We start from the raw sequence: 19,273 nt of genomic DNA, 5'->3' as shown, positions 1-19,273 counted from the left end.
AGAGGAAAAATTGGACTAGAGCATACTACCTGGTTGGTTGGGGATTTTTATGGGCTGAGTGTGTCTTAGGCACAAAGAGAACTTGAGTCTCAATGTGTGTTTTCATTCTCTGGCCCAAGAATAAAAATGTGAGAGCTGGAGGAATCTATTGTTGAGAAATCTCCAGTAACGGGAAAGTTAAATATGAGAAGGGTGCACAAGAAACTTACAATAGGGAGGATTAAATGCACCAAAAACTGAAATCACAAGAGACCTGCTAAAATGGGGAATAAGAATTCTAGGCCTAAGGAACCCAAGAAAAATGATCTAAGGACCTGCTTCTGATAATCCATTGGGAGAATGTTGACAAAGGTCTGAGAACACTATTAAATAATGGATGGTTTTCATTATGGAGCTCCATAATGTGCACTTGTCCAAACAAAAACTTGTTATGAATATGTGCTTGCATGTGTGTGTTTTAAATCTTATATCCTGAAAGGAGAACTCAAAAAATTCCTACTCACTAAACTCCCTCAGCTGCCCACTTTGCCCCTGAAGCCTGGATTGATCCAGGCTTGATTGATCCTCTAGCTGATCCAAGGATGTATGGCATTGAATCTTAGTTTCAGAAGCAGACTCTCTGGGTAGACTTAAAATTCAAGTCAAAAACCAAGTGCCAGTGGCTTGCACATGCAATCGTAGCTACTCAGGATCTGAGAATTAGAGTTCAAAGCCAGCCAGGGCAGGAAAGTCCTTGAGACTCTTATCTCCAATTAACCACCAGAAACTGGAAGTGGTACTGTGGATCAAGTAGTAGGGCTTTTACCTTGAGCTCTGGCCCTGGGTGCTGTCCCTGAGCCCTTCAGCTCAAGTCTTGTGACAAAGAAAATAATGCTTGGGTGAAATGGGTTAAATATTCTGCCCACCATTACTGTTAAGATTCTATGGCACAGAAACCAGAAAAACAAGTGGTCCACTTCCTACTATGATGAACCTCAGATCCCCAAGGGCATGGATGCATGATCTGTCAGTCAAACACAGCCTGGGGAAACTTGTAAGACCCTGCTATTGCTGTTCACAAGAGTATGGATCTAAGACAAAAACCCTGTCTTCCCAAGCCAACTAAACCCCTTGCTTCTCTAGGTACGGGGAGGGATAATTGGCATTTCTGGGAAACTTATCAAGATGCAGTGAAATCCAAACCTTGAAGAGATGAGCAGTAATCACTAAATATAGCCATGGGAGATGTCTAATGGTATTGTGGAGGACCATTGTTGTAGACCTTCCTGGCCAACTAGAGTAGAACCTGTACTTTGGTTCAACTGGCCATCCCTTTCACCCTAGCATTTCATCCACCTGTCCATTCTCAAACATTTTATACTAGTTAGGAGAGACCCTTCCCTAGAGGGTCATTCGTATTTCCTAATTACTTAGGTGCTTTTCAGGATCACCCCCACCTAAGTTTCCAAAAAGTTCAAAGCCTGAAACCAGACAGCACCTTATGAATCAGTTTTATTCTTATGATTAGTATAAATAAAATATTTTTGGGGTTAGGAATATGGCTTTGTGGTAAATTGTTTGTCCAGCATGCATGAAGCCCTGGGTTTTATTCCTCAGAACCACATAATCAGAAAAGGCTGGAAGTGGCACTGTGGTTCAACTGGTAGAGTGCTATCCTTGAGCAAAAGAAGCTCAGGGAGCACCAGGACTGGCAAAAATAAAATATAGAGTAGAATAAAATCAAAAGAGATTTGTTAATTATACTAAATTTTTTTAACCCATAAACTAAATGCTCTAGTAGGATGGCATGGGAAAATTAGCTCTAGAAAGAAACATTACCTGACAAGGGAAGAGCTTCTGTGGTGATTGGAGACCAAAGCTGCACAAAGACCTTTTTTTTTTTTTTTTTTTGGGTCCAGTCGTGGGGCCTAAACTCTGGGCCTGGACACTGTCCCTCAGCTCTTCAGCTCAAGGCTAGCACTCTACCACTTGAGCCACAGTGCCACTTCCCGCTTTTTCTTTTTTGCTTATGTGGTGTTGAGGAATTGAACCCGTGGTCTCAGGCATGCAAAGCAAGCACTCTACCACTGAACCACCTTCCCAGACCCTGCACAAAGACTTTAGAAGGTTTGAACATTGGCAAGTGAGTTAACTAAAAACTCAGACGAAGAGGTGGGAAGGTGGTTTAGTGGTAGAGTGCTTGCCTTGCATGCATGAACACCTGGGTTCGATACCTCAGCAACATGTAAGCAGAAAAAGCACTGCGGCTCAAGTGGTACAGAGCTATCCCCGAGCTGAAGAGTTGAGGGACAGTGTCCAGACCCAGATTTCAGGCCTCACAACCAACAAACCCAAGAACAAAGAATAGAAAAAAGAAAAAAAATATGGGCACTGGTTGCTCACGCCTGTAATCCTAGCTACTCTGAAGGCTAAGATCTGAGAATGGTCATTCAAAGCTAGGCAAGGCCGGTAAATTCTGTGATACTCTTATCGCCAATAAACCACTGAGAAAGCTGGAAGTGGTGTTGTGGCTCAAGTGGTAGAGGACTAATCTTGAGCTGAAGAGCTGAGGGACAGCACCCAGGCAAAGAGTTCAGTTCCAAGACCGACCAAAAAAAAAAAAAAAAAGGTAAGTTACACCTAAAGGGTTTCCTACCAAGAGGGAGGAAGGGTTTCCTACCAAGAGGGAAGGAGTTTTGGGGGTTTCTATCTAACAAGAATGCAAGTTTCCCTTCTAGTAGGCAGGGGCATTGCCTGCTAGTAAGGAGGGTGTTACTGATAAAATTGGTCAAAACATGATTCAGTTTCATAATGCCCAGATAAATGTCTAATGTTTGACTTGTAAAAACATCCTCCTTGGGGAACTCCAAACACTCTTAATGCCCTTAAAGTGATCATGCTTAATTCCAGGGCCTCAATGGACCCTCTAGTTAATCTTATGATATGACTGCAAATTCAATCTTGGAGCAGACACTCTGTGTATGTTTTCCAATTTTGAGTCTACCCAGATTCAAATTGAGACTGAATAAGTTTGGTAAATACTGTGGTGATTCTGTTCATATATGGAGTACTGCTATGACTGTGTGGCAGGGAGGCCACACAAGAGGTCCTATTTGTGCTGTCATGGAGCTCAGACCCCATGTGCATGAAATTCATGAGAGGTCAGCAAAATGTGATCCGAGACAACTTGGAACACCTTGTTGCTCTTCTCAGAAGCAAGAGTCTATTCCAAAAACCCCTGAAACTGATAAACTCCATTCTTTCCAGGTCAATTACCTGGGGAAAATTGGACATTTCTGAGAAACTTACCTGGGTGTAGTGAAGGCCAACCCTTTGAGATGAGCAGGAAGTACAAATCATAGCCAGGGGAAAAGTCTGGTGGTATTCCAGGAGACCACTATTGGAGATGTTACTGGCCAACTGGAGTGGAATCTGTGCTTTGGTTACATTGGCCAATCTACCCCTGACCATTTTCAAACACCTTAAATTAAGGAGGGACTTCTTAGTTAGCGGGTCATTCAAACTTCATATTTGAAAATACAAACTCCATATTTACAAATTTCATATTTACTTAGGAGTTCCTGAAAATTTCCCAAAGAGCTTAAAGCTAGAAACCAGAAAAAGCAGCTTAAATTTGTTTTATTCTGTTGATCTCCACAATCTATGATCTCCATAATCGAATTATTCCAATATGTGCTTTTATTAATCAGCAGGATTTATTTATTGGAAATGCCACCATGTAAAAGTAACTAGGAGCCACTGGTAGAATTGAATGGGACAAATTTGGTCTAAATATAATACTTGAACAGATAAGATGGTGATAAGTGAAATGAACCCCAACATAGGGGCACAAGTGTTTTTTTACATTTCTTGCTATTGTTTCTAACATATTTATAATGTTTCGTGTGATTTTTGTTTCTTTGTATTCTGTGCCCCCAAAAAACAGCATAATACCTGTTTCCAATGTTTTTGATGTTGGTGCCCTCCATCTTGTATATACACTTCTCTAGTTTGGGGAGGGAAAGGGAAAAAACAGAATACTTAAATAGGAATACAGGTTGATCCATTGTAACAATGAGATGCACAAGACACTGTTGAAAAACAAACTTTACAATTTAGGCGGGGTTCGGGGTAGTGTATAGGGTAGTTTTGGAGCTAGGAGATTAGGGATGGTAGGGGACATATAAAGGAGGAGGTAACAATGCTTGATAGGAAATGTATGCTTTACCTTGCTCATGTAACTAACCCCTCTGTACAGTACTTTTACAATAAATATATAAAAATAAAAGAATAAATATACTTCAGAGGTAATCTGTGTGGTGGTTGGAGGCCAATGGTACAGAAAGACTTACAAGGATTGAATATAGGAAACAAATTACCTAAAAACTGAGATGATACTGAGTATAATCCTAAATGCTCAGGTGGCTAAATTCTGAGGATCTGTTTGAAGCCAACCCAGACAGAAAAGATGAGACTTTTATTTCCAATGAAGGTGCAAAAAAGATACTACTGGAGTTGTGGCTAAAGTGGTAGCCTTGAGTAAAACTGCTCTGGGACAATGCCCAGAGCATGAGATCAAACCCAAGACCAGCCCCCAGTCACTTATAAAAAAGGTTGTGTGTCTGTGTGGTGGCAGATTCCTTTACTAGTTTGATGATAGAGCAAGAATTTTAACAATGATTCATGGTCTCAATATTTAACTCTTTAGTAATTGTTCTCATAGTAATGTGTGCATGGGTGCTTTATCTCTTCTATAACAGGTTTTGTTCAGTAACTGACTGAAAATCTGCCTTAATCAAACCCTTTTTAAAATCAAAATATCTTATTGGATACTGCTGAATAGGAAAGTCAATTATTATTGTTTGGAAGAAAAGAAAGCAAAACCAGATGGGAGAATTGTAGAAGTTAAATCTTGAAGTGCTTGACTGATATAAGCACTGCCCTTGTAAAGGTAGTCAAAACCTTACCAATGCTATTTTAGAGAAGTGCTAGGGGCTAGAGACATGGCACTAGTAGTAGAACACCAGGTGGGTAAAAGTTGGTTATTTTTCATATGGCCAGGTGTTCGGATTTGGTTGATTATTAAAGCTTTTGACTAGTTTGAAAGGGGTCAAAAGTTTGAGCCATCATGAAAGATGATCCCAAAGCTCAAATTCATGGGAGCCAGTGGTGGGCTGCCTATCCACTGTGCTTATTCAACTTGGACATGTGACAGGATGCCTTCTGCCAGAGTAAACTTTGCCTTGCTGAGATGGTGTTTGTAGGATACCTTAATTGCTCCCGGTATTTCCAACACAGATCTTCTGTGCCATTCATGAGGGATCCTAGGAGCCCCTCATAGGAGACACATCCAGACGCCCTGTTGAGCCAACCTCCTGGATAGTCTAAACATGCCATCCTTGGTAGCTGATAATGGACCTAGGTATAAAGTTAATCGGCAACATCAGGAAAGTCACAAACAGGCACCCTCAGAAGCAAGCAACCTCAGGCATTGGCCTTGGTAGAAAAAAATGAAACTCTGTATCCTGTTTTGTTACTTGTGTCTTTGTAAGGTTGGTGTATGAGAGAAGTGTGTTAGATTCAGGCTCTTAAAATCTTTCTGTCTAAGAGTCTTGATTTGCAAATTCATTTGTCCAGATAGGCAGAGTGAAAAGTTGGAGATGGAGTCATCTCTGAGAAAAATCTCTAATAATGGAGTCGAGAAAAGGGAGGAACAAGAAACACAGTCTGAAGGGCAAAAGAATTCTAAACTTAGGAAGCCCAAGAAAATTGGAGTTAAAAAGCTTCCCTCAGACATTTTTAATATTGTCTTCTTTTAGGGAGAATGTGGGGAAAGATATGAAAATATGTATTAAGGCTGATTTTTATTTTTGAGCTTAATTTTAATGTTCAGTTGGTAAACTATATCCTCTATTTTCCTGTCTCTGTGTAAATACCCATAAACATGAAATATAAAGTGATTTTGATAAAAAATAAAAATGACTCAGAAGAAATGATAAATGTAAAAAAATCTTCACAGGGATGGTTAGGTGGTTCAGTGGTAGAGCGCTTGCCTTGCATGCATGAAGCCCTGGGTTCGATTCCTCAGCACCACATAAGCAGAAAAAAGCCGGAAGTGGCACTGTGGGTCAAGTGGTAGAGAGTTAGCCTTGAGCTGAAGAGCTGAGAGAGAGCGCCCAGGCCCAGAGTTCAGGCCCACTACCTGACCCCCCCCTTCCCGAAAAAAAAAAAAAAACAATCTTCACAGAAGCAAACTCTCAGAGATATTTCATGACTTTGACAAGGATAAAGTGGGTGAAGTTAGTATAAATATAAAGTATGACAATGCACAAAAACATAAAAAGATACTCATATATTTCATTATATAACCCAAAGCAGAAAACAAATGTTGTTTAGATGATTTTTTAAAACCCAGTCTCTCAGGTACTGGGAAGGTGGCTCAATGGTAGAGTGCCTGCATGCATGAGGCCTTGGGTTTGATTTCTCAGCAATATGAGGCCTTGGGTTTGATTTCTCAGCATCACATAAGCAGAAAAAGATGGAAGTGGTGCTGTGGCTCAAGTGGTATCACTAGCCTTGAGCTGAGGGACAGCACCTAAGCCCCAGACATTAAGCTCCATGACCAACAAAATAAAAATAAAAAACAAAACAAAACACAGTCTCTCACTTTTGTGGCCTCAACTCTGTAAGAACTCCTCTTCAGTCTAGGGCTAAAATTAAGGTGTGGACATTTATGAACACTCCTGAACTAGACTCTACTTGATCATTTTTTAAATACATATTTTGTTCTTAATTTTCCTCTTTATAAATTCACATGCACCTATAAAAAATGGTGTGGCCATCCCAGTAACCTTCTCAAAGTACCTCCTAATGACAACTTACAAAAAGTTCTATTATATTACAACAAGGAAAAAATACTACAAATAAAGAAAACCAATAATTTAATATTAATGATTAATAAAATAATAAACAAAACAATTACCAGTGTTTTCAGTATGTGAAGTGTACTACAAATTAGATTTTATTATTGTCATATTTCTTTACATTTAACACTGGCTAAGATTATGATGTTCAACAAGAATTTTATAGGCTATGAGTAGTGTTTAAATCACCCACTAAGATTACCATTTATAGTTCATCTATATGGCTTGTAATATCATTTGTTCCTCACTAATATATAAAGTAAGGAAAGCCTACTGTTTTAACAGAAACTGTGTAGTTAACATAGTCAACTCTTTATTCTGCTCCTTTACACAAAGACTTTGCAACTTCTCATTAGTAAAGTTTCTATAAACACTGAAATGTACATACTTAGTAGTATTTATCTGCTACCATAAATCTTAAATACTTTATAGAAAAGTATTATGACCTGCCAAACAGCCCCAGTTTTGGCATATATAAGCAAATTCCCAAAATTAAATATATTTAAAACATTAAAACTTTTAACAAACCTTAACACTTGCTGCAGTGTTCATTATGACAGGTCCCTTGTATAGAATAATTGAATTCCTCCTCCTACACATCTCTTGAACAACAAATAACTGGAATTATTTTGTTTTTGACATGTCAATCTTGACTTTATTCTTAAATGTGTACTTATGTAAGAAGTACATGGTTCTAAAATTTCACAATTCTTTTAAACTTAGTTTTTGTTGAATTGTCTAGTTTAAGAAAATCATTTACAATTTATATTTAAAAAAGAGTTCTGTGCTCAATTCAGCATCACATACACTAACATTGGAATGGTACAGAGAAGATTAACATGGCCCCTGCACAAGGATAACAGGCAAATTCCTGAAGCATTCCATCACCCAATTTGTTAGGAAATGGAAAGATGAGGAAAAAAAATTATTAAGTGAAGTAAGCCAAGTCCAAAGAAACATTGGTCCCATGGTTTCTTTAAATTTCAATAACTAATATATGTCTGGGATAAGCAGAAAATGTCAAAAGTTATGTGTATATGACCAGATAAGGTTATGTTAACGGAAATGAACCCTAAGTTAGGGACACAAGTGTTTTTTTCTTGCTATTTTTTCTCATGTACTTATAACGTACAGTGTGGGTTTTTTTTTGTTTCTTTATATGTTTCTCCCCCATGCTATAACACCTGTTTTCACTGTATTTGAAGTTGGTGCGCCTACATCTTTTATATACTCTCCTCTAATTTGCTGAGTGGAAGGAATAAAACAAAATGCTTAAATAGGGATACAGGTTGACCCATTGTAACAATGAGATGCACAAGAAACTATGTTGTAAAGTGAACTTTACAATTGAGGCGGGGAAAGGGAGGAGGTTAATGGACTTGTGGAGGTGGGAGGGAAGGGATGGTAGGGGAACAAAAAGGAGGAAGTAACAATACTTGTTAGGAAATATACTCATTACCTTGCTCATGTAAGTGTTACCCCTATGTACAGTATTTTTACAATAAGAACGTATAAAAATGTTCTGAGATGGAAGAGTTTATTTCCTTTATTTTACTCATATAATATCGTTAGCAAAGAAATTCATGAAAAACTCCGTTATGAAGGCATTTTGAATAAATATGTGTGTGAATGCACGCATGTGTTCAAGCACTTGCATGTGTGTTGGCGTGCTCAGAGTTTGAAATGAGGGCTTCAAAGTCTTGTTAGGCCTTTTCTCTCTAGATTGGTGAGCTACTAAATGAGCTACATCTCCATTCTTGGCCCTTTGCTAATTCATTAAAATTTTTGAAAAAGAATCTCATGAATTTCTTTTGCCCTGATTGGCTTCCAACTGTTAGCCACAGATCTCAGGCTCATGAGTAGATATCCCGAGTAGTTAGGATTACAGGTGTGACAAACCAGCAAAGGCTTTCAGAATAACGTTAAAAGTAGAAGAAAATTTACTTCAGCAAGGCATTTATTAGCATCTCCAATTTTACAGCATTTTGGAGTGATTATTTATGATTTTAAAATTTTTGGATACTTATAAGACAGTAGGTGATGATATTTAAAATTTTAGTACTTTTTAAAAAGGATACTGGAATTGTGGGACAGAAGAAATTTTCCTTTCTTTGGACCTCAATGTATAAGCTCAGTTCTGTGCATGATAACCCAATGTCTCCAACAAAATCTGTGTTGAATACAAATGTGACATAAAACAATCACCATGGACAATATTTAGTATGTTATTATTTCTTGGACAATATGAATATTGAATTGAGAGTGTCATAGAATGGAGAGATTTTTATCTACTTTTTGTGTATTGCTGAAAAACTTTCTGAAACTTTGACTCATTTCCTTCCTCACTTTATGTGTCTTTAGGCCATGCACTTATTGCCTTTAATTACAATTTTTCCCAACACTAAAATGGTAATAACATTAGCATTAAAGCAAATGTTATCTTAACAATTAAGGGAATAAAACTTGTGAAATACTTAACATAAACATCTAGGAATGAGCTTTGAGTTTAGCCAGCAGTCTTTTTTAAATACTAAATAGAATGTGATAAGTAGTACAGAAACCATTACATGTAGTGAGCCACCAGAAGTAATATCTATTGATCATGCTCTGCTTCCAAGGAAGCCAGGTGGATAACTTCTCATGCTGTAAATCAAATTGGTTATCTTATGTCTTGATAGTGTAAAAATATCAGGGACAGGATGATGAAGGAATGTTGTAGACTGAGGTGAAATCCATATGAAAATGTGCAAAACTGATAAAACATAAAAATATCTGAGCAGTATATTGTGTTTTACAACATTTTAGTTACATCGCAAAGATAAAGAAGACATAGAAGAATAAATTCTTTTTTTGTTGTCCTATCATAGGTCCTTAGAAGGATGAACTATTTCCTCATTCTTATACAGGCATCATCGGATGAGAGGAACTGTATTTTTTTTGTTTGCTTCCTTCCATTTATTCTTCAGTTTGAAATCTGAGCTACTTGAGACTGAAAGAAACCAAAGGAAATTAGAAAAACAGGCTTTGGAAAGAGCAATCAATGTAAAATAAATAAACTACAGCCTTGTAACAAGTCTAACTAAATTGAGTTATATAGTGTCAATTGTTAACAGAAAATGATTTAAGCAATACCATGTTTTTGAAAACTGAAAAATGTTGGGAGTTGCTACATTTTTTTTCTTTTCTACTACCTTGAATTAATTATTGATCTGGTTTAGCGAGATTAAAGATGAGATTAACCAGAAACCAGATTAAAAATGGACAAAAGTCTGAATAGACATGTTCTCCATAAAGCCCTGAAAATTTCCTGTGGGTTTACAAAGTTGTGTTTAATACAACTTCTAAGCTGCCTTAATACTTTTTGAGCAGAAGTCATTAGAGAAATATAATTCAAAATTACTATGATACAACTTCATAAATATTATAACTCATCAAAAAAATCAATGGAACCAGTTATGGTGGTAAAGTCTTGTAATTCCAAGCATTTAGCAGGTTGGATTTAAATCTAATGCCAGTATAGGGTACTGCAGATAATAAAAAACTGCCCTTTATTATCTTTGAATAAAAGGTAATAATTTTGGTGAGAGTGTGGAAAAAAGGAAATTTTCTACACTATTGGTCAAAAAACAGGTTAGTATCCTCGTTGTAGAAAATAGTATGCAAGTTTCTATAGAAATCCAAAGTTAAGTTGAACCATCAATCATGTGATTATTTCTCTCTGGGTAACTTTTAAATATATCTGTAGTTCGTTTTTATTCACATTATTCACAAGAGCAGCCAAGATATAAGTTAATGTTCAGTGTTCAACTACAGACTAATAAAGCAACTATGATACATGCACAAATATCTTTTTCTGTTTCATTCTTAAAATAACAAGAGATTGCTCCCATTAGCCACAACTTACAATGACCTGAAAGACGTATTCAAAATGAAGAAAAATGTTGTGTTCTGATCTTTGTAAACACACACACACACACACACACACACACACACACACACACACAAACACACTCATCAACACCAAATATTAAGACAGAATTTTTTAAAACAAAGTAAAGCAAAGTGGAACTTCTGGGGCATTTAGTTGACAATGTAGAACATACTAGAAATACAATATGAGGTATAGAGTTGAAATGTACAATATGAGGATACAGGGGACAACACTGGCCTTACATAGGAATGAAGCTAAGTAAGTGGGAGTTGTTCTTCCTAGTAGGGGTTGCTCTTTTAGTTATTCTTCTTTCAGTAATGGATAAGATGAATGTAATACTTTCAATATACCTCCTTGTTTGCAGAAATGATAACAAACAATATAGCAATAATGTTGCACGCTCAACATAGAACAAACTGTCAAATTAAAATACATGAGATTATCCTTGATGTAACTAATTATTACAAATAAGGGAATCCATGGGAACTATGTTTCTTTAAGTCTGGCTTATTTCACTTAATATGATTTTTTCCAAGACCTTCCATTTCCTTACAAATGAGGTGGTATCTTTCTTTCTGATGGAAGCATAGTATGTGTGTATGTGAGTGTGTGTGTCTCATTTTCTTGATACATTCATCTACTGAGGGGCATCAGAGTTGATTCCATATCTTAGCTATGGTAAATATTACTGCGATAACCATAATTGTGCTGATAGCTTTAGTGTGGCCTTGTTTGTGGTCATCAGGTTAAATGCCCAGAAGTGGGATTACTGGGTAATAGGGAGCATTATTGTGTACATCAAGGATAATCTTAGTAGATGAGTAGAATAGCTCAATAGCTATGTACATATGACCCTATAAGGTGATTCTAAGTGAAATGAACTCCAAGACATGTTCTTTGTTGTTGTTGTTCTTAATGTACTCCATGATTTCTTTTTATCCTTTTGTGGTTTCCCCACCTATGGTTTATCCCCTGTAGTCACTGTATTTGATTTTGATACCCTGTGTATTGTAAATATGTTGATCTGAACTGGGAAAGGGGAAGGAAAAAAAAAAAACAAAATAGTGAGACAAAGGACAAAGGGGGAACCTATGCAACAGTGATACTCACAAAACAATAGGTTGGAAACGATCTTGAGAGGTGCGTTGGGAGGGAAGAGGGAGAAAAATGGGTGAAGGGGTAAAAAGTTAGAAAAGAAATTAATTCATTACCTTAATTATGTAACTATAACCACTCTGTACATTACCTTGACAACAAAATTTAAATAAAAAATAAAATAAAATATATGAGAGCAGCAATACAGTCAGTGGGACTAGGGGAAATTCTGTACTATACAAAGCAAAGTAGAACAGCTGTGGAGAGCAGCAATTTGACTTCAATGTAGGAAGTAATAAACTAGCATACAGATTTTCAGATCATGTCAGTCATTAAAAAGGGAAAACAAGATGCATAATCAGCAAACCATTAGAGATAAAATACAAAACTAAACAATTGAGTTGAAGAGATGAATTGGATCAAGAATAAAAAATGACAGAATTAGAAAACAATAACAAGATGGTAAGTTTAAAAAACATTACCGTAATTCTATTAAATGTTGTTTACATCACAATTTGTTAGAACTATAACTCAAATCACAGTTTGATAGTATATCATTTGAAAAATAGTTTACTTATAATTGATTACTTCATATTGAATGTTTAATATATAATTTTACTTTCTGCAGATGTAGAAAAGAAAAAATGAAACTAATTTTTAATAAATTAATGTAATAATTCAAAGTGTATCCTACACTTAGCACTCATCTTAATATGAAAAAATGAATTATTGCTCATGACTCTTGGTATTAGGTGGAAGGGTTCAGAATTGTAGTAAAATTCACACCACACAATACAGGAGGGTATGACTCCTCTAGGGCCAAGGAACTGGGGGATGAGAAACTGGTTTGGCTAGTACCTCAATGTTCTGTGGCATTATCCTTGACCTGGCTATGTCCCCTTTGTGTAAGTTCACTTCTTAACCCAGTGCTGGCCACACACCGGCCACTTGTGCTGTGGAAGTGGCAGGAGTAGAAGTGAGATCTAGAATGACCAAAATCTGGATTTATGGCCTGATTGGGGTGTCTTTAAAAAAATCTTAGAGCTGAAACTCAGACTTTGGCACTGTCCCTGAGCTTCCTTGATTCAAGGCTAACACTCTAACACTGGAACCACAGCTCACCTTTCATCTATTTTAGTAGTTTAGTAGACAGAAGTGTCTCACATATTTTCCTGCTTGGGTTGGCTTCAAGTTGCCGCCCTAAGAGCTCAGCCACTTAAGTATCTAGGATTGATGGTATGAGCCACTCGCACCTGCTAAGGATGTGTGTGTTTGTGTGTGTGTGTGTGTGTGTGTGTGTGTGTGTGTGTGTGTGTGTGTGTGTGTGTGTGTGTGTTTACCAGGGCTTGAACTCAGAGCCTCAGTGGTATGCTTTAGCTTGTTTGCACAATGTTGGTGCTGTACTTCTTGAACTACAGTAGCTCTGCTACCCATCATTTTGGCGATTCATTGGAGATAAGAGTCTGCCCAGGCTAGCTTTGAATCTTGATTGATCCTCAGGTCTCAGCCTTGAGTAGTCAGGATTATAGGCATGAGCCACTGGCACCCAGCTGCAAGGCTGTGTTTTCATAATCTCTTCTGTTCTAACAGCTGTCTTGCCCTGGCCTAGATCTCTGACCTCCACATCAGCTCCCAGCAGCCCCTGACTGTGTGAAGAACATAAAGCTCAAACCTGATCCCATTTCTTTTTTCTCGGGGGAGAAGGTTATATTTCATCTGAAGCCAGGGTTAGGAGGGGTAGCTGTAGATGGGTGCTCAGCTGGAGAGAGGTAGTCTGTTTTAGCCCAGAAAGAAACTGGCCAGTTGGTAATAGCTCATGCTCTCATATTCCTAGCTCCTCAGGAGTCTGAGATATGAGGATTGCCATTCAGAGGCAGCCCAGCTAGAAAAGTCTATGAGAATCTCTTCTGCAAATAACCACGCAAAAGCTGGAAGAAAAACTGTGGCTTAACTGGAAGTGTGCTAGCCCTGAATGAAAAAAGTGAGGGACAGAGCCCAGGCCCTGAAATCAAGCCCTAGTCCCAAGATGCTTATGCACACACTCACAAAAAACACACACAGGAAGGTGGTTATGATGAGCTGAACTAGAACTGGAGGCAGTCATGAGGCATAGTCACAGTAAACTCTCAAGAGATACATCCATGTACAGGCCCACAGGACCATGGGAAGGACACTACTGATGCTTATTTGTAGTCGGCCCACGATTGCAGACCTTCATCTGCCCCCTAGCACTGGTGAGGAAAGCAGGCCTCTGAGCCCTGGGACTCCAGGGCCAGCGACTGCTACAAGCAACAACCAGCCAGCTGTGAATTCCTGAGCCTAAAATTCTTTCATAAGCCAAGACTCAACACCTGCCCAAGGTGTGCCTGACAAATTCACACTCTTGTGATGCCTGAATGAGTGGGCATTACCTGGTGTGATATCTTGCAGCTTCTGCCCTCCTGGCCCAGAACCGTGGTCTGAGATGTCAATTTACTGCTCAGATCCATATTACACCCATGACAGATGCCATTCTGATTATCTCCATGCCCCAAGGCTCATCCCTTCTCGGGTACTGTGGCTTGCTCTATAGGTAATGGTCTCCAAACAGGCTTCTCTCAAGACTTGTAGGACACCTAGACATTGGGAGACCCTCAGTAGCTGGAAAGTACTCTGCCTAGAGCAACAGAGGGCGGTCAAGCAGGCCAGGTGTTGGCCATGGGGCTTGAACTCTGGGCCTGGGCTCTGTCCCCAAGCTCTTTAACTTACCACTTGAGCTACAGAGCCACTTCCAGTTTTCTTGAGGTTCCTTAGAGATTAGAGTCTCCTGGAATCCTGCTTGGGCTGGCTTTGAACCGTGGTCCTTATATCTCAGCCTCCTGAGGAGCTAGGAGGACAGGTGTGAGCCACCAGTGCCCAGCTGATCTAGCCTTTCACCCCCAATAGACTAGGAGCTCCTGAAAGCTTTTCTGTATTATATCTGTGCCAGTACACGGGCTTGAACTCAGGGCTTGGGCTCTGGTCTCTTAACATTTTCCCTCACGGTTAGCACTCTACCACTTGAGCCACAGCTCCATTTCTGGCTTTTGGTAGTTAATTAGCAAGAAGACTCTCACTAACTTTCCTCCCCTGAGCTGGCTTGACCCACGATCTCTATCTCATCTGTCTCCTGAGTAGCTAGGATTTACAGGGGTTGAGCCACTGGTGGCTTTGGGCTAGAAGCTTTTCTTAAGCAAGCTTTATTCCCTGTGTTTGCCTTGACTCCTCCATGCAAAGGAGGTCTGAGGGTCAAGAGTTGTGAAAAATAAGCTTCCAGCCACAGGAAATGGCTGGGGTACCTGGTAAAAAGCAAGCTAATCTTCCCCCTGGGCCCTATTCTGGGACCCGACCATGTACCCTACCTGTGACTCAAGTACAAACCTTCACCCAACCTTGAATGTCCTCCCAGACTTGTCTGAAGCCACAGAACCTTTATCCCACCCACACCATCTGCTCTACACACACCTCAGGACCTTTGCCCATGTTGGACCTTCTGCCTGATGACCCTCTGTCCTGAATCCAAATCTTAGAACTCCTGTGGAATTTTGCACTGGTTATATCACCTTGTGGAGCAAGTCGTTTCTTCCCTTCTCCCTTTTTTTTTTTTTAATATTGAGTTGCTAGAGATGACACTTTTGCAGGTTGAATGGCAAATGTTCTATCTTGGTGTGTGTGTGTGTGTGAGTGTGTGTGTGTCTGCATGGGTGTACCAGTCCTGGGGTTTGAATTCATGGCCTGGATGCTATCCTATCCTTGAGCTTTCGTGCTCAATGCTAGCACTCTACTACTTGGGCCACAGCTCTACTTCTGGTTTTTGGATGTTTAATTGGAGAAAAGTGTCTCATATAGGCTTTCTTGCTTGCAATTGGGATCCTCATATCTCAGCCTCCTGAGTAGCTTACAGGGGGGAGCCATCAGCACCTGCCATCTACCCTACCTCTTACCTATAACCTCGGTCTTCCTCTGAGTCCTAGAAGAATATGTCTCACCAGGCTCACTTTTTTTGCCAGTCTTTGGGCATGAAATCAGGTTCTGGACATGTTTCTGAGCTTCTTTTGCTCAAGGCTAGCACTCTATCACTTAAGCCACAGTCCCACTTTTGGCTTTTTCTGTTTGTGTGCTACTGAGCAATCAAACCCAGGGCTTAGTGCACGCTAGGTAAGCACTCTACCACTAAGCCACAATCACAGATCAAGACTCACTTCTAACAGGAATTATGAGGGTGAGATTGGCATACCCCTTTCAGCATAGATATTGCTGACTATTTCATGTCTTTGCCCTGATTTGGGACCAGCCTGTGACTCAGCAATGAGGAATGATAAATGAATGATATCCACCATGCCCCAGTGGTCTAGTCTCACATTCTACAGAAAGATAGAGAATATGGAGCCAGAAACTTTGTCAACTCCTACAGTATAGGTACTGTGGTCTCCCTGGAGGAAGTGGCTTGCTGCTAGGTGTCCCATCGGGCTTCAGTTATTCAATGGTAGAAAAGGATACTATGTTCAAGCTGCCAGCTCAGACTTAGTACAATGCAAGTCTTGTCCCAGCTTCCCCAGGTTGGACGGCTGGGCATGGGCAACCTGCTGAATGCCCATCATCCATCCATCATCCATCCATACACAGAGACATGGAGTTATTGCCTCTTTTTTTTGGGGGGGGGTGGACAGTTCCGGGTTTGTACTATGAGACTAGACCCTGTCCGTGAGCTCCTTTGCTCAAAGGTAGTGCTCAGCCCTTGAGCCACAGCCCAATTCATGTTTGTTTGTTTTTTTCCTGTGATCTCTTAGAAATAAGAATGTCTTGGACTTTCCTGTCCCGGTTGAATTCAAATTGGCATTTTCTATATCTCAGCCTCCTGATGAGTTAGGATTACAGGCAGGAGCCCCTGGATCCTGGGTTTCTTTTCTTCTTGTTCTTTTTTGTAATCATAACAATCTGAAATCTTGACGCTGTCATTCCAATGGTTTGCGTTATAAGTAAACTACCCAAGCCTAGAGTTCGAATACCAAGACTGCCACCCACAAATTGAAGGTGATCCTGACAAACTCATTCCTATTAAGGTGAATGCTAATGGAATGTTATAAAAGTAATAATTAAATTTGCAATTAATTCATGATTCTATTTTAGAATGCCACATAAAATTTATTGGATTTATATCTTCCATTCTAGCACCATGGTATGATTCCCCTAATGGAAGGATATTGACTAATTTTTAATCAAGGCTTTTATAAGTATTCAAACGTGATACTTCATTAAATGGAAGCATAATTTGCTAACTAATAATTGGTTTGATATATATTATCTAATATCCTCAAATTCCCTCTCTCTCTTCATATATATATATGTATGTATGTATAGATCTACACACCAATTTATCTATCTATCTATATTGTGTACTCCTGTGGCTTGATCACAGGTCCTCAGAACTTTCTGGCAGCTCAGTTTGCTAGAGGCTGGTGTGCTAAGTCTGTGACCCCATTTATGGCCATTGTAGGACATAAGTTGAAATCCCAGCATGTCCAAAAATTTATTCGTGTAGTAAGAAGCCAATTTTGACACTTTTTTTTTTCCTTTTCTGTGAAAGTCCTGGGTCTCAGCATGATGTATAATCCATATGCAAATATATCCTATGTGATATGATGTAATAAAAGAACTGTTATATGTGTAATAATACTAAATAAATAAGGGTAATAAACATAATATGCAATAAACCCATGTATGTAAATAGATCTCATATATTAATATTACTTTTTCCAGTGCTGGTGCTTCATTTCAGGCCCTGGGAACTGGTCTGAATTTCTTGTCTTCAAGGATGGTGGGCCTTTCCCCTTCATCCACAGTGCCACAAAGTTATCCAGACCCTGAGTTCAAATACAAGGCCTGCCAGAGAAATAGTGCAAATTCCAAACCATGGAATTACTATTATTATTATTATTATTATTAGCCGAGCACAGGGCTTGCTCTCAGGTCTTGATACCTCTGCCACAGCCAACTCTTGTATCCTAGGACCTAAGTTCAAATTTTGGGGCTGGCAAAAAAAAAGAAGCATAAAACTGACAAGTTCAAGAAGATGGTTTTACTTTAGTTTCCTTTGTATTGTGACCATCCTGGATGTAAATGACAATGCAAAGAAAGAGTACATGACCTTGTATTGCTGATGTTTGGTGGACTATTAAGGAAGCCAAAGCCGAAACTGGCAACTTAGGTGTGGAGGTCGAATCCTGGGATTGCCACTAATGAATGGCAGAGATTCTAAGAAACCAAATTCTCAAGTACATCCATACAAATAGAATGTTATAAAAGTAACAACTAAATAAGTAGTTAGTGTTTGATTATATTATAAAATTATACACAACATTTATACAACCATGACTAATTTTCAGTTAATACTTTATTATGTATGCAATCATGATACTTAAAAAGGGAAGGCATAATTTCATTGCCAATAATCGGTAGCAATATCATGTATGAATTTTCATAGTATACAGACATCTCTCTCTTGTTTCATGCATCTATCTGTCTGTCTGTTTGTCTGTCTATCTATCTATCTATCTATCTATCTATCTATCTATCTATCTATCTATCTATCTATCTATCTATCTATCTGTCTATCTACCAATCTACACATTTATCTGTTTATACACTTGTTACTACTGGGACTCAGTATTAGAGTGCTCGCCTAATACGTATAAAGCCCTGGGTTTGATTCCTCATTGCCACATGCACAGAAAAATCCAGAAGTCATGCTGTTGCTCAACCAGCTGAGCACTAGCTTTGATCATAAAAGCTTAGGGACTGTGTCTAGACTCTTACTCAAGATCCAGGAATGGCACCAAAAAAGATAGAATGTTCTGACTGCAACTATATAAGGATAGGACTGCAAATACTTCATCACAGAGCAAGCCGGGAATCTGGTGCTGACAGCTGCCATCTAACCTGACTTAGCCAGAGGTAAACTGCTGCAACTCAGATCCACAGAACCAGATGCTGCTGGCTCACTCACCCCATCATCCAAGATCCTGGGGGACTGAGATCTGACACTGGTGGGTTTAAAACCCAGCGCTGGCAAGAAATCTGTGAAACTCTGAGCTGTGGCTCAAAGTGGTAGAGTTCTAGCTTTGATCAAAAGGTCTTAGGACAGTATCCCCAACCTTTCAGTGCAATCCCCATGGCTGACTCTACCTACCCAATAAATCCCACCCCTCTAAATCATTAGATGTGAACTTTGTGTAGTTTGTGATGTGTTTATGAAAGAATGGTGATACTAATGGAAGCACCCTAATTCTAATGACAGCGTGTGGGATACAGCTATGTGATGAGTCCT

The 19,273-nt window shown here is 39.1% G+C and overlaps 1 pseudogene; it reads left to right on the top strand.

Moving 5' to 3' along the window:
- Positions 1-7,686: 7,686 nt before the first annotated feature.
- On the top strand, positions 7,687-7,799 carry LOC122124778 (annotated as a pseudogene).
- Positions 7,800-19,273: the final 11,474 nt, after the last annotated feature.

The sequence above is a fragment of the Dipodomys spectabilis genome, unplaced genomic scaffold (assembly GCF_019054845.1).
Source record: "Dipodomys spectabilis isolate Male_0828 unplaced genomic scaffold, ASM1905484v1 ptg000008l, whole genome shotgun sequence".
NCBI classification, from domain to species: domain Eukaryota; kingdom Metazoa; phylum Chordata; class Mammalia; order Rodentia; family Heteromyidae; genus Dipodomys; species Dipodomys spectabilis.
This window is presented reverse-complemented; position numbering and strand designations above follow the sequence as displayed.